The 14497-nt window shown below is 36.6% G+C and overlaps 1 non-coding gene across 1 annotated transcript; it reads right to left on the minus strand.

The window, feature by feature from the left end:
* Nucleotides 1–10267: 10267 nt before the first annotated feature.
* TRNAQ-CUG lies at nucleotides 10268–10339 on the minus strand. The gene has a single exon. It is a non-coding gene; the product is annotated as a tRNA-Gln (tRNA).
* Nucleotides 10340–14497: the final 4158 nt, after the last annotated feature.

Genomic DNA, 14497 nt, shown 5'->3' on the forward strand with positions numbered 1-14497 from the left:
TCATATTTTCAGTTCTGTTTGCAGGGGAACAAACGTATTTTATTACAATAGGTGAAGTCCTAGGATTGGTCCTAAATTATGTCATGGTTTGGATGAATTGCCTTACCAAGTAGCAAAGGCTTTCCTACCAAACAATTTTCATACTGCATATTACTATATGATAGATTTGCATATAGAATAGGGAAACGCACACACTTCTTGTTGGTTAGCTCATTTGTGTGTATCAAGTGATGCGTGCTTTTTTTTGTGTCTGCAGATACCTAGTCCATGGCGATATGCCTGTTAGAGAATTGGTTGACTATATTCGGATATGTATCGGACACATTGGAAGAGAAAGGCCAATGTTTAAGACAATGATACTAATTTTTGTTTAATGTTTTGCCAGATTCGCTGATACCTCAATGTTCCCCGTGTGTGTGATGTTGGATAAATTCCGCTGTCTCAAATCATCAAGTTAAGAACTTGTACAGTTCAGCCACGGTCGCGATACATGTGGATATCAAAAGGATGACATGTTAAAATTGAACAAGTTTCCGTTGCGGCAGGATGGCTAGCTTTAATTGGGAAAGACTATATAACTCATCGTTCGCACAACATTTTCAGGAGTAGCCAGAGATGCTTCGTTTCTTCTTCTTTTTCACTTCTCTTCAATCCTCCAATTCCAGTAAGGAGAGACGCACGCATGGTCTTTCACCTCTTCCATGTGTCCGTCAGATCAGGACCCGAGTGAGAATCTTAGATTCATCATTTGTTTGCCAAGACAATTTCAATGCGTCCGTCTCCCGTCCCCGATAGTTATGTGACATGTTTACTTAAAAATTTCAAAGGTGTTATCCAACATAATTGTGAACGAACAAACGAGACAGAGAAAATTAGAACGTGACCAATATTATTTCACTAACTCTACGTAAAGTATTGAAACTTGAACAATTCGAGTTAAAATTGCATTATAGAAAGTGGCCCCACACCTGCTAGTGCTACTAAGACGATATTTAACATAATATCTTTACCCAAGATTGGTTTACCAATCGTCTTAAGTTGGGAAGATGCATGCAACGGTTAACGCGAGTTGTGCTTGATGGAGAATCTACACAGTATCTTGGGATTTATGAGAGAAACGAAGAAGCAGATTATGTGCTATTGTGTGAAGTGCTAAGAAGTGAAATCACTAAACTGCTCGACTTAAACAATATAGTGAAACCGGCGATTCAGGCAAGGATTGAATTAACTTTGTTACTGGCGCTCACACCAATTCTATGTACTAGTTTGTCAATCAAGTTAGCACTCGTGGTTGGAGAATTGTATTCGCAGAACTACATAGAGTCGCGGTGACATATCAGGCGGAAGGAGCTTGATTACACAAGTTTGAGCTTGATGATAAATATTAACTGAGAGATGAAAACTGTTGCCCTTTTATTATTCGGTGGTGTCAGAGTTTATTTTGGTGCACAACTTTAGTTAGTATGATTATGCAAAATTAGGTTTTATATTATATATTTTAATGAATTAAGATGGTCCATCCTTTTCGAATCCGGATCCTCGCCAGATCTGTTGGTGAGGATCCTAGGAATTCGTGAATCATGTCCATCAGTTTCAAGGTATTTTGCGTGATTTTATTCGTGTACTGAACATGCCGGTGGACACTTGGCGGGAATACTGGTGTGATCATGAGTTATACTCTCGAGCTTGGATTTTGACGTACATGGCTATTGGAGAAGCGCGTGATAGGTTGAGTCGGATTGTGCTTGACAGAGCTGGTGCATGCTATCTCCAAGTGTTTGACAAAGATGTAAGTACATGAGAGTTTGTTTTACTGTTTGAATTACGAAGAAGTGAACTCGGTGGAATAATAGCGCTGGAGAATACGCTTCAGGCAAAGATTGGTGAATTATACCTCGGTCTCGTAGATGTTGACGACTATGAACTCTACTTTGTTAATGGCGCTCACACCTGGTCTAAGAGCTTGTTTGTGGATCAAATGCATGTTTGAGCTCGGCAACCAGCACCATGCGTGCGTCTCTCTAGATCGCGGAGTGCTGGTTGCCAACCTCGAACACGCATTTGATCCGCAAACAAGCTCCTAGACCAGGTGTGAGCGCCATTAACAAAGTAGAGTTCATAGTCGTCCACATCTACGAGATCAAGGTATAATTCACCAATCCTTGCCTGAAGCGTATTCTCCAGCGCTGTCATTCCACTGAGTTCACTTCTTCGTAATTTAAACAGTAAAACAAACTCTCCTCTAGTTGCATCTCTGTCAAACACTCGGAGATAGTGTGCACCAACTCTCTCAAGTACAATCCAACTCAACCTAACACGTGCTTCTCCAATAGCCATGTAAGTCGAAATCCAAGCTTGAGAGTATAACTCATGATCACACCAATATTCCCGCCAAGTGTCCTCCGGCATGTTCAGTACACAAATAAAATCACGCAGAATACCTGAAACTGGCCGAAGGAGGTAGACATGATATTAATTGACATCAGAAGTTCTTCCTCTTCTATTTGGCCGGTCCGTCTCACTCTTCGAAGAATGTCGACCATCCTTCGTTCTCGGCCTCCAACAGCACCAACCCCTGGTGGGACTCCGTCACCACTGCCTCCTACTGGTGTGACTCTGTCGCTGCCACCGCGTCCTGGTGTGACTCCGTTGCCACCACCACCCTTGGAAGAGGAAGAGAAGATGGGAATCTTGCCCTTGGAGGTGGAGCCCGGAATACCACTGGCCATCAAAATCTGAGATAAACCACATTCCCGACAAGGAAAACCAAGTATAAATATCAGACAAGGAAACGTCAAGTATAAACGAGAGAGTGGCAGAAATAAAGATAGTACAGGAAGAGGCAAGTCTGTATTATGAGTGAATTCCTTGATTCATTTGTTCATCATATTCATACAAAATATATACAAGCCGACAGTTGAGATCATTGGTCATGTGGGGGTCGGAATCGACCACCCAAGGTGTTGGCGAGGGAGTGTCAATAGTCGCGAGATAGGCAAAGTTTCCTCATGTGGAACACTGGCGGGCTTTGTGACCATATTTGACAAAGGCGGTCATATATATTCAAAGGTAGGTGGCAGCGGTGGTGTGGGGAGGAGGTCGGTTGTCGCGAGAGGCACCATGGGTGGACCGAGAAGAATTCCAAGTTGCAAAACGAGGTTGCCATTGGCCACGTGGACGATCCCGACCATGCATGTGTCCAAAGGAGCGTTTAGAAGAAGAGCTGTTGTTGGACACACCAGCGGAACGGCGAGAAGCAGCAAGGGCAACGCCACTAGACAGCGATAAAGAGGACATCTTTTTAATAAGATTCTCTTCTTGAATAAGCAAATCATAGCAATCATCATGCGAAAGGGAAGGCCGGAGATGAACGGCTGTGGTGAACTCTTTGTACCCAGGACCAAGGCCGTCTAGTAGACATTCAATCAGTTCATCTTCAGTATTGGCGGAACCAGCGACGTTAAGGAAGTCGGCAATACTTTTAGCATGCAACAGATATTCAGACATGGGCTTCTCTGAATATTTCTTGAGAGTGCGAAGTTGGTCGCCAAGGGTGCGGAGGTGAGTCTTGGAAAGAGGTGAGAGATGTTGAAGGTGGTGGGAAGAGAGGGGGTAGCAGCAGTCATGGTGGAGGAAGACGAATCAGAGGAGGCAGGAGAAGCTATACAGGATCGATGGAAGCTTTAACCTTGTGAAAAGGATGATACCATATAGAGAAACGAGTGAGTGCAGAAATAGAGATAGTGCAGGAAGAGGTAAGTCTGTATTATGAGTGAATTCCTTGATTGATTTGTTCATCGTATTCATACAAAATATATAAGGAAAATCAAGTATAAACATCAAGTACAATTTTCACACTTTGCAGGAAAGAACTATACTTTTGAGGAGAAGGAGGAGGTGGTGGGTACAAGTACAACCATGGCTCTTTCTCTCTCTTTATTTCTTTCTCTCTCTCTCTCTCTCTGGCTTCACCTCTGAGGAGAAGTGACATTTAAGAAAGTATTTCCAAATGACTTTGAAAAGGACAGAGAAAATAGGAAAATACAAAGAAGACAATGTTAATGTCACTGCTTACAAAATATTATATATTTATAATTAATTATTATTTTTGGCATATTGCAGCAGGCTCATTGCAGCCTTTGAGATTTTGGAGGTTAATTATCTTCAAGCATGCCTCATTTGTGTGCTAAAAAATAGTAAAACTGATGCACAACTACTCCTTTAGGCTTCGTTGCTGTGCTCGTACACTTGCATTAAATGCTCTCCCCCTTAAGTGCCCTTCTGGGTTCAAAGCTTGCACTTCTCTTTGCTGGAATCCCCCTAGCCAACCTTAGCCTTATCATTCCAATCTGAATGTCTATGCTTTCATTTCTTCTTTATCATATTGTTATTTTTAAACAAAAAAGAAAATGTTTATTTGAAAATAAATGAACGAACAGACAAAATACAACGGCAAACAATATTTTACTAAATAGATTGTCAAAACGGTTACATAACTCGAAAGACTACATTGTCAATCACTTGTCGAAACAAACTAATACAAACACTACTATGTATTATTATCTAGTGAAAATTAAAGCAAAATCCTAATCTTTAACGGTTGAGAAACTTTAATATCCTTGACCTACAAGAAAACCATAAATGATAACTAATTTTTCAACACTAATGAACTAAAATCTCCATATTAACTTAGTACTACGGTCTAGTGGTATTCCTCTTCGCTTGTAAGTTAGAGGTCGTAGGTTCGATTCTCGTCAAATACGAATTTGAACCACATTATTGCTAACTTATTGTGAGGCTAATCCACCCTCCTTCTCTTTAGTGTAGATAATACCGTTTGTTAAAAATAAAAAAAATTACATTAGAGTTTTCTTTTTCCTTTTTATTTTTTTATTAGTTAATGTATTTTTTACACCATCTGTGCCACTTGCATTTGTTGTGGCTGTAAAAAACCTCCTTCAACCATGACAAGTGGCCTAGTGGAAAAGTGCAAACAACAGTTCCTTAAAAATAATAGGAGGTCTTGTGTTCAATACTTTGTAAGCTATGAATGAGCTGATTGTGGCCACGGGTAAGGTGCAATTCCAACTAGCCTCCTTTGGGCCCGAAAGAGTAGATTACTGTGTATGGTTCACCACCAGCTGTCCTTCTTTTAAAAATAAATAAATAAACTCAAGTCTTCTATAAGTCAATAATAATACGACCTCTGTAGCATTTTATGTATAAAAACTATATGTTCAGTGATCACTTATACAGCGTTTTGGCTTCTCACATAGTTTCTTTTTTTTTTCTTTTTTTTATCAGCAAATAAATCAAACAAAAATGGCAGAAAAAAATAAATATAAGTATGTTTGGGGCTAAAAATCTGCCTATTTATCATCTTTTTATGTGAAAATTAACTTAAATCGCACGACGGTGGTCAGAAAAAAATTGAAATACCTATGTAAGTATTTCTGGTCCCTAGAAAGAGGACTGCCACGGCGAAACCACCCATTGATTCAGGTTTTTTTTTTTTAAAAAAAGTTATTAGAAAAACTTTAAGGAATATATCAAGTTAATAAAAATCTGTCTATTTATCATACAATTAAAAAAAGTTTAAGGAGTATATCAAGTTATTAAAAAAAAAAATAATTGAATTAAAAAGGAGAGAAGGTTTGGTTAAATTGGAGCCTTCACCTTCTCCTTCCATTGCATGACAATGGCGGCAGGCTGCAGGCATAATATGGAATTGGATCATCTCCTGAGCTCAAGGAAAGGATCCTCTTGACTAAGAATCTTAGACCATTAGATTTTCATCCAGCGGTTATAATTATTATAATTTTAAAGAAATTTTTTGTTTGTAGCCCTCGATTAAAAATCCAACGGTCTAAGATCCTTAATCAAGAGGATCCCTCCTTGGGCTGATGAGGGGATCCATTTCCAGCATAATATATCCTATACCATCACAAAAGGGTGGTATCCCAGAACGGTCTTTGGCACGTCCAAAGCCATGCAACAAGTCACGCGCTCCAAAGCGCGCGCCCACTGCATATTCACTAATTGGCGCTGCATATTCGTTACATGTTGACTAGCACGGAATCCACAATATACGTCGCCCCCATTTGCTTTTAAATTTAGAAAATTTTAACGAAAAACTTTTAGTATTGTTCATATTAACGAAAAATCATATTTTTACACTAAAAAGTTAATCATGGTACTATTTATTTTACCATTTATTTTGTTATTATCGTTAAAACTCAAAGTTTTCAAATCATTTTCATTAGTTTTCTTTTAAATTAATGCTGACAGATTCAAACCAGTGCCAATTTGTCGCCATGCAATTAGGCATGAAAATTACTAAATATGTAGCAATTGGTAAAATCAAGTCTCACTTTTATCTCCTAAACTCAAATTTGACACCTAATCTCATTTTTTAATTTAAATTTTACTAGGCAAGTTCAAAATTATTATATTAATTTAGGAGACGAGGAGTTTCAAACAGATTGTAGATTGTTTTAAGTGGTTGATTGTTGCCACAAGTTAATTGAGCTTCTTAACCAAAGTTTCAACCTTTTTGGGCAAAGTCAGTTAACTGTCGGTCAAACTCTTTGTAGTCACAAGGTCCTAAGTAAGGAAAGTGAAAGCAAGGAAATTGATACTACAAAAGGAAAGTACGTAGCAAGCTAAAGCCATAAATCTAGTGCATGAACTACAAAAGGAATGTAAGGATGTGACAAAGTTTTTATAAGTCTTTTTCTGAGCGTTGAGTTGAGTTTCATTTTCTTTCTTATTCTCTTGCTTCTTTTATAGAGCTTTCTTCCCTGCGAATGTGAATGTTGCTAAGGGATGAGTTTCCACTTGGGTAATCGATCTTTGATTCCTTTAATTTTACGGGTTTTGCCACAAAACAAGTGCTTTTCCTAGCAAAACAACTTCTACAGTGTGAACAATGGTGGATTTGCCGCCCAAAACCGCCACTCACAAGTACTTCTCAAATATCAGGCTGGTTATTGTTCAAAATGTGTTAAAATTAAACACTCATTAAGAAGTGAGCTGACTTTGAAGGAAATGGGTCGTCGCTGGGCCCAATGTTCGTTTTCGATGCAAATACATATGATTTATAAATTTGGTTAAAAATTGATTTACTTAGCATTACTTGATTGGTAATATCTCAAACTTCCAATTGTCATTTTAGTGCGTTTCTTGAACTCGAAGGGGGTTTCAAATCTTTCGTGGTTACACAATTTTTGTATTAAAAAAAAAAATCATACAATGTAATGGTATGGAATTCTTTTTATAAAAGCCAGGTTTTACAAGGTTGGGAGTTTTTGAAATAGTGGTTGCATAGAACAAATATCGGCGGCTGCAATCTTTTACCATCAAAAAATGGTAGTGGGGTTTTGTAGTTTTGAGAAATTATGTGGGTTATAACTTATAAGTAAAAAAAAAATTGATGAGACTTTAACTTATCATCTATTGAAAAATAAGGTCTTGTTGATAATGTTTTTAAAATGACTTAAAAGTGTTTTTAAAGAAAATGTTTATGGTTTTAAAAGCACATAAAATGTTTATGGGTTTTAACTCATATTTGACAACTGAGTGATGAACGCATGGAAACGCATGCACTTAATTGTTGGTAGCTCATTTGTGTGTATCAAGTGACGTGTGCTTTTCTTTGTGGCAGCAGATGCCTAGTCCATGGCGATATGCCCGTTAGAGAATTTGTTGACTATATTCGGATATGTATCGGACACATTGGAAGAGAAAAGCCTATGTTTGTCTATTTCAAAAAGAGTACCTCCGACTGGTGAGCAGAAGCGGGAAAATCATTTTTTGTTTGAGGCTGGGAGGAAAAACATTCAAACTAGTGGTGGTTAAAAGAACTCTCAATTGTTCCAATGTTACAGGTGCCTTGATGTCTGCAATCGATGAGGAAAACATGGATGAAGATGGATTTCTTTGCCTTGCCTATGGCAGAGAAGAGAAAGGAGTCTGTGTATCTTACGAAGAGCTCTGATTTGTATGCCGGAGACTTTAATGCATATGGAGTTTGACCTGTTGTTGTAAATGGTTTTATCCCTTGAGCAGCGAAGCATTAGGCTAAATGATCTTAATTCAGTGATGCTAATTTATGTTAAATGTTTTGCCAGATTCGCTGATACTACGATGTTTCGTGTGTGTGTGTGTTTGATGTTGGATAAATTCCGCTGTCTCAAAACATCAACAAAGTTAAGAACTCGTACAGTTCAGCCTCGGTCGCGATACATGTGGATATCAAAACGATGACGTCTTAAAATTGAACAAGTTTCTGTTGTGGCAGGATGGCTAGCTTTAATTGGGAAAGACTATACAACTCATCGTTCGCACAACGTTTTCAGGACTAGCCAAGCATGCAGAGATGTTTCGTTTCTTCTTCTTTTTCACTTCTCTTCATTCCTCCAATTCCAGTAAGGAGAGACGCACGCATGGTCTTCCACCTCTTCCATGTCTACGTTAGGACCCGAGTGTGAATCTTTGATTCATTTGTTTCAACGCATCGACCCAGAGAGTCATGTAACATGTTTACTCACTTAAAAATGACAAAATCGTTATCCAACATAATCGTGAACAAACAAGTGAGACAAAGAGAATCAGAACATGACCACTATTATTTCAGTAATTCTACGTAAAAGTATTTGTTTTACACTCCTTTGAAGATTTTTAATCACATCCAAGGATCCTTATTTATTTATTAAATGATATGGATGCTTATGTAAATTTTAACTAATATTAAAATTAAAAATAAAATGAAAAGGCATAAAATCAGGAAGGAATTAAAAATAAAATTAAAAGGGAAGAAACTCTATAAACGTGTAAAACCAGAAAAGAATAGAACTCCATTGATTCGTAGTCTCCATCTTCCTCTTTGCCGATAATTATTTCCAAAATTACTTGTCTAAAAAACTATTTATGAATATAAACTCTTATTTGAACATAGTTTTCCTCATTGCCTTGAACTTATGTTTTCTTTTGTGGCTATTTATGAGGAGCATACTTTGCTCTGTTTTTTTCTTGAGCCGCCATTGATGGCGGCCGCTCTTGTACTTATTTTGGGAGGAAGAAGATGGATGCGTCAGTGGTACATAGGACGACGATGATGGTGAGGGCGTTGAGGTGCCGGAAGTTGCAGACCTCATCGACAAAGAGGGAGACGGAAGCAACGGATCAATGGAGTTCTACTCCTTTCTCCTTTGCATGCTTATAGGATTTCTTCCTTTTTAATTTAATTTTTAATTCCTTCAAGATTTTATGCCTTTTTATACTTTAGATTATTAATATTAGTTAAAATCCACATAAGTATCAACGTCATTTAATGAACAAATAAAGACCTTGGTTGTCATGTGATCTAAAAGCTTAAAAAGTTAAAAGAGTAAAAAAATTTGTTAAAATTTTTGTCCTTGATCCTATCCACATATATATGTATAAATTCAAGGCCCCTTCAAAATTGAGGGCCTTGTGTGTGCGCACCTCATGCACTCTCTCATGACCGGGTTTGCACAAATCCAATCATGCAAAGCCATAGCTGAGAGGGTGTAAGTGGTGCCACCGCACAAGGCCCTCAAATCGGAAGGGCCCCTATTTTCAATTTTGCATGCACATACATACATACATACATACATACATACATACATACATACATACATACATACATACATATAATAGTATGTGTAGAATATTGCAAACTTGAGCATTAGCACAAGTGGTATTATTGCTTCTTTACAGCGGCCTAGGGGATGGGTTTGAACCTCGTCTCCATCATTTTTTAGTTTATTTTTATTAAATGCATAAGCTTCCGTAAAATAATATAAAAATTCTACACAATAACATGAAAATTCGAATCCTGACCCTCTAAATAGTTAAGGTAAAACAATACGCCACCTTTCCACTTGTTGATTTGTTAAATTTGTTTGTGCTATTAGAATTTATAAAAGCTCAATTGAAAAATAAAATTTTTAAAAATTTAAATTCTTAGCACTTCTTAGGGCCTCCAATTCACTTTAACACAGGGTTCCTGAAATCTTAGGGCCGACCTGCAATCATGTAGTGACATGTGGATTACTATAAAAAAAAAGTATTTTTTATATTTAAAAATAAAGTGATAAAAGTTAAAAATACATAAAACTACAAGAAATAAAAAAAAACTGTCATCGTCTAGGATAGATTTTACAGAGAAGCTTTGTCTGGGGTTTTACCAATTGCAGCAATCCCCAATTGTTAAGCCAAAAATCAACAAAAAGAGGGAAAAAAAAGGTCCCACCGAGATTTGAACTCGGGTTACTGGATTCAGAGTCCAATGTCCTAACCACTAGACCATGGGACCAGTCCGTGAACAAGTTGCGTTCGTTTTTTATTAATTTCTCAACAAGTCTCTACAATTCAATCCTTCTTCACCAGCGAAAATTAGGTTATGGAACCCACCATTTCTTACTACTAAAGATGAGTAACAAAATCACGGGGTAAAAGTTTTGTATAAATGTATCGCCATAATAGAATAACCGATTAAACTCGTAATGTTTATAAACCTGTAAAGCATTGTATGTCTCATCATAATTCTCATTTTTCTACCCCTTTTCAAGAGTTAATGACTATTCATAGCTATTATTTTGAAATTGAAGAAGACCTAATGCTTTATTTTTGTCCTGTATCTTTACATCTTTAAAACAAAAACAAGATTAGGGAAGGAGGTAAATTTAACACATCACCAAGAGTGTATGAACGAACACATCACTTGAGTTGCAAGTCACTTGCGATAGCATATCAAATTGAATAATTGTTCAATGCTCTTTGCTCAATAAATCACCACAAAAGGGATAAAGTTCGGGGATGATGCACGTTTGATTATTTGCAAGTGCTTGGGTTGTATGCTTCTTTTTTCTTTTTCTTTTTTTAATTGAGAACCCATAATTTTGTATTTAAATTACAATGCCAAAACAAGATTTTTTGGGGCAGATATTTGTGGAAAAAAAAATGCTAATCATTTTAACAAATATTCTAGATGTGGCCCAATCGGAAGCCTACAAGGCCTTCAATTTGGGCCCTCTTTTGAAGAAAGAACCGCTCGGCCTCATCAAGCAAATGACCTTCCAAAAGATCTTTGTTTCATCTGGCTCAAGAACTTGATCACATCTTTAGCTCGGCCTCAAGTAACAAACTACTTTTCGTGTTTTAAATTTAAGGAGTGGAACTGCAATAACGATACATCGTTGTGTTAGGTGAGTTTACGGTCAAATCTAAATTAATTCAACTTTTAACATGGACTGAGAGATATACTAAGTGATATATGTACTCATAGCCCAATACTAGTGTGCAAAGAATGAAAGAATACATACTACAATCTTTGTTGGAACCCCATTCTGTCCCACATCGGACAGAGGAAAGGGCAAAGACCCATTTACATAAAATTATCCCACTCTAACTAACACCGAGACATTTTGTGATAAAACCCCACATCTGAGGATTGTGCAGGTAGTTAAGTGGGGTCAGTATCGGTGTTGTTGGAGTGGGTCCTTAGCCCGTCGACCTGAAAAATTCTACCATCTTATTATTAAGCAAACGCTAACTTAAGTAATAAAGATGGTGTCGTACTTCTCAAAAATTATTTTTGAAGGGCCCTCAAATATCTACTCTCACATTAAGTTTTCTCTTGAGTAACTATGTTATACTTTGCATTCTTGAACACTCATCAAATATTTAGTTTTGATTGTAAATTTTTAAAAAGAAATTTATATATCATTATTTATCGATGAGGGAAGAGTATTTGAAGTTAGGACATCTAATATTGAGAAGTTAGCTCGTAACTTTCTACAAATTTGTGAGGCAATCTTCTCCAAGGATAGAATTGTGTAGTTTGAGGTGAAAATTTATATAAACGTGTCACTTAAACTTTGCCTTGTACCTAAAGTTATCGATGACAATGGGGCGGAGCGCGATAGAAATTAAATTTTCCATCAACCTTCACCCCCAACCAAAAATCATGTTTTAAACAAAATCAAATATCTTGGTACACTTCAAAAATGCATATAGTAAAGTCAGAAATTACTTTCGAAATACAGATATATATGTCGTTTTCACCTATTAAGGCACCACAATTATTTTTCATAGACCTCACGTACCAGAGAAAAGTTGATGTAATCTTATTCAAGAACTGTGCCCAACTCACTCAATTAGTTTACACTCTCACTCACTTCCTGGTTTGTTTCTCCATCATTTGCTCCAGGATTGTGACTAGACAACAACATATGTAGTTATCTACTTTATCAACTTGACAAACACCAATAGTCTTAACAAACTTACGTCTTATTAAGAAATTAGTAGTTTTTAACTAAAAGGAATCTGTAAATTATCAAGAAGATGCCAATGGCAGATCTATAGGGAGAGTTTCTTTCTTTGTAATTTGTTGAGGGTCCAAGCTAGAAATCCCTACCTTCAATACACACTATCATCCCAACCATCCCATCACTATAAGTTTAGGTGTTGAGTATCTTTTTCTATACAAGCGACAATGGAAAGACATAATCAGATCTAAAGTCTCGAATGCAGAAATAATTGTTCTTAATCACTTGAGTTTAAGTTCGTTGCGAACCTACAAAAAGAGTGAAGAAAAAACGGGTATCATCCTAGCTAAGTCCTAGTGTGAAAATAATCGAACAGGACATTCAAATCGAGAATAAATACTCTTAACTACTTCAGTTACTGAAATCGACAATGAAATATTTTACTCAATACTCTCATCGTAATCAAATCACAATCGTTAATCATAAATTCTACAAGTCCCCACCAAGCATGTGCATTCAAAATGTAGTTCATAAGCCAATCTTGTCAAGTTTTTCTTGTACCTGGAAACAAATTAATACTTGGCCATGCACGTAGCAGTCCAAGGAGCTCAACTCATGCAACTACAAAACACTGAGGATGGATGGATGGGGGCATTAATGTCATGGTCCCAAACGAACAAAAGGGATGATGCTATTGAAGATGGATGCCCAGAAATAATTGAAGAGTGCCACATGCTGCATTATATGCTTTGTTGGGAGGACAACGAGCACCACGATAGACACATGTCGCAATTAACATGTTTGAGAATTTTCTATTATTTGTAAGGTGAAATAGTCAAAAGCTTATAATTCAATTGATTAACAACATTCACTATTACAGTTGGGGTTTAGAGTTAGTTTCTTTCTCTCCAGTATTGTTTCTATAAAAAAGAGAAATAATAACATTTTATACTACCTTCTTCACCTTTTTTCTCAATGGTAAACTAGACCATAGCTAAGTTGGTTAAAATAATATATCTCATTCTCGACATCTTTGTATGAATTCTCATCTTTAGAATCTGAATTATATTAGAATGTAACTTGAATAAGAAAATATTGTTATTTCAACTTAAGAAATAAGAAGATTTGAAAAACGAAAGCCACAAGCTTACTAAAAATGGGGACGCTGCATATTCCTCCTATGCACTCGAATATTGCCTGTTTAGAAAATTCTTGTGAACCTGTATGTAAATTTCTTTTTGCGGATAACTAAATATGAGTGCACAAATTGTCACTTATGATTGGGGAGAATGAGAATCAAACACAACAGAGTTTGACCGTAATTCTACGTTTTATAGAATTGAAATTGTCAAACACATAATATACAATATATTGCATCTCACCTTATTGAGCACAATGCATGTGGTCTAATATCTAGTAGATAGGGTTGGGTTTTTCTTCACGCATTCTGAGTTCGAAATTCCTTCCTTCAAAATTATTGTAATAGATTTCAAACTCTCCGCCTCCTCTTAATAATAGTAATATTACAAAAAAAAAAAAAACTTATTGAGCACAGTGTGGTAAGACATCAATTTATAAAGTAAATGCGATGCATAATTAATAAACATTACCACCATAGTTGAAGTTGGAGGATGGAAGGTCGTTTGCTAGTTTTAACCTTCATAGACATCACGAGATTCTATATGAAGAAAATATGACAGACTCGTACGGACTCATACATTCTTAAGAAGTGCTAGCAAATTTTGCACTAATTTTTGCATTTGAATCTTTTTACTTCTTCATCAGTTAGCACGTGTTATCTTTTACACAAATGAAGACATTTTCTATTTATCATCATTAATTCCTAGCTAAAAGTATTAAAAGTCAAAAAAGTAACACGTCTCAACTGAAGAAGTGAAAAAATCCAAATGCAAAAGTTAATATAAAAGTTGATTAGCATTCTCCTTTATAGTTTTAGAGAAATATATGGATATGCCAAAATTAATTAGGGTTTTTAATTCTCAAACCAAACTCATCCCCCAGATCAACAACATTTGCATGCTTTCACGATCAGAAGATGTCCGATTGATGTACGATTGCGACTTCACAGCAGCACCAAAACACTACCATCACTTACACAACCCTCCACAAAAAATATCAACGTTTTTTTTCAGCCTCACAAGAGCATTTCAGCCTCTTTCTAGACACTATCGTGTGATTCATTA

Source organism: the organism of the source record quoted next, unplaced genomic scaffold (assembly GCF_019419815.1).
Source record: "Pyrus x bretschneideri cultivar Hongxiangsu unplaced genomic scaffold, Pyrus_bretschneideri_v1 Contig23, whole genome shotgun sequence".
NCBI classification, from domain to species: domain Eukaryota; kingdom Viridiplantae; phylum Streptophyta; class Magnoliopsida; order Rosales; family Rosaceae; genus Pyrus; species Pyrus x bretschneideri.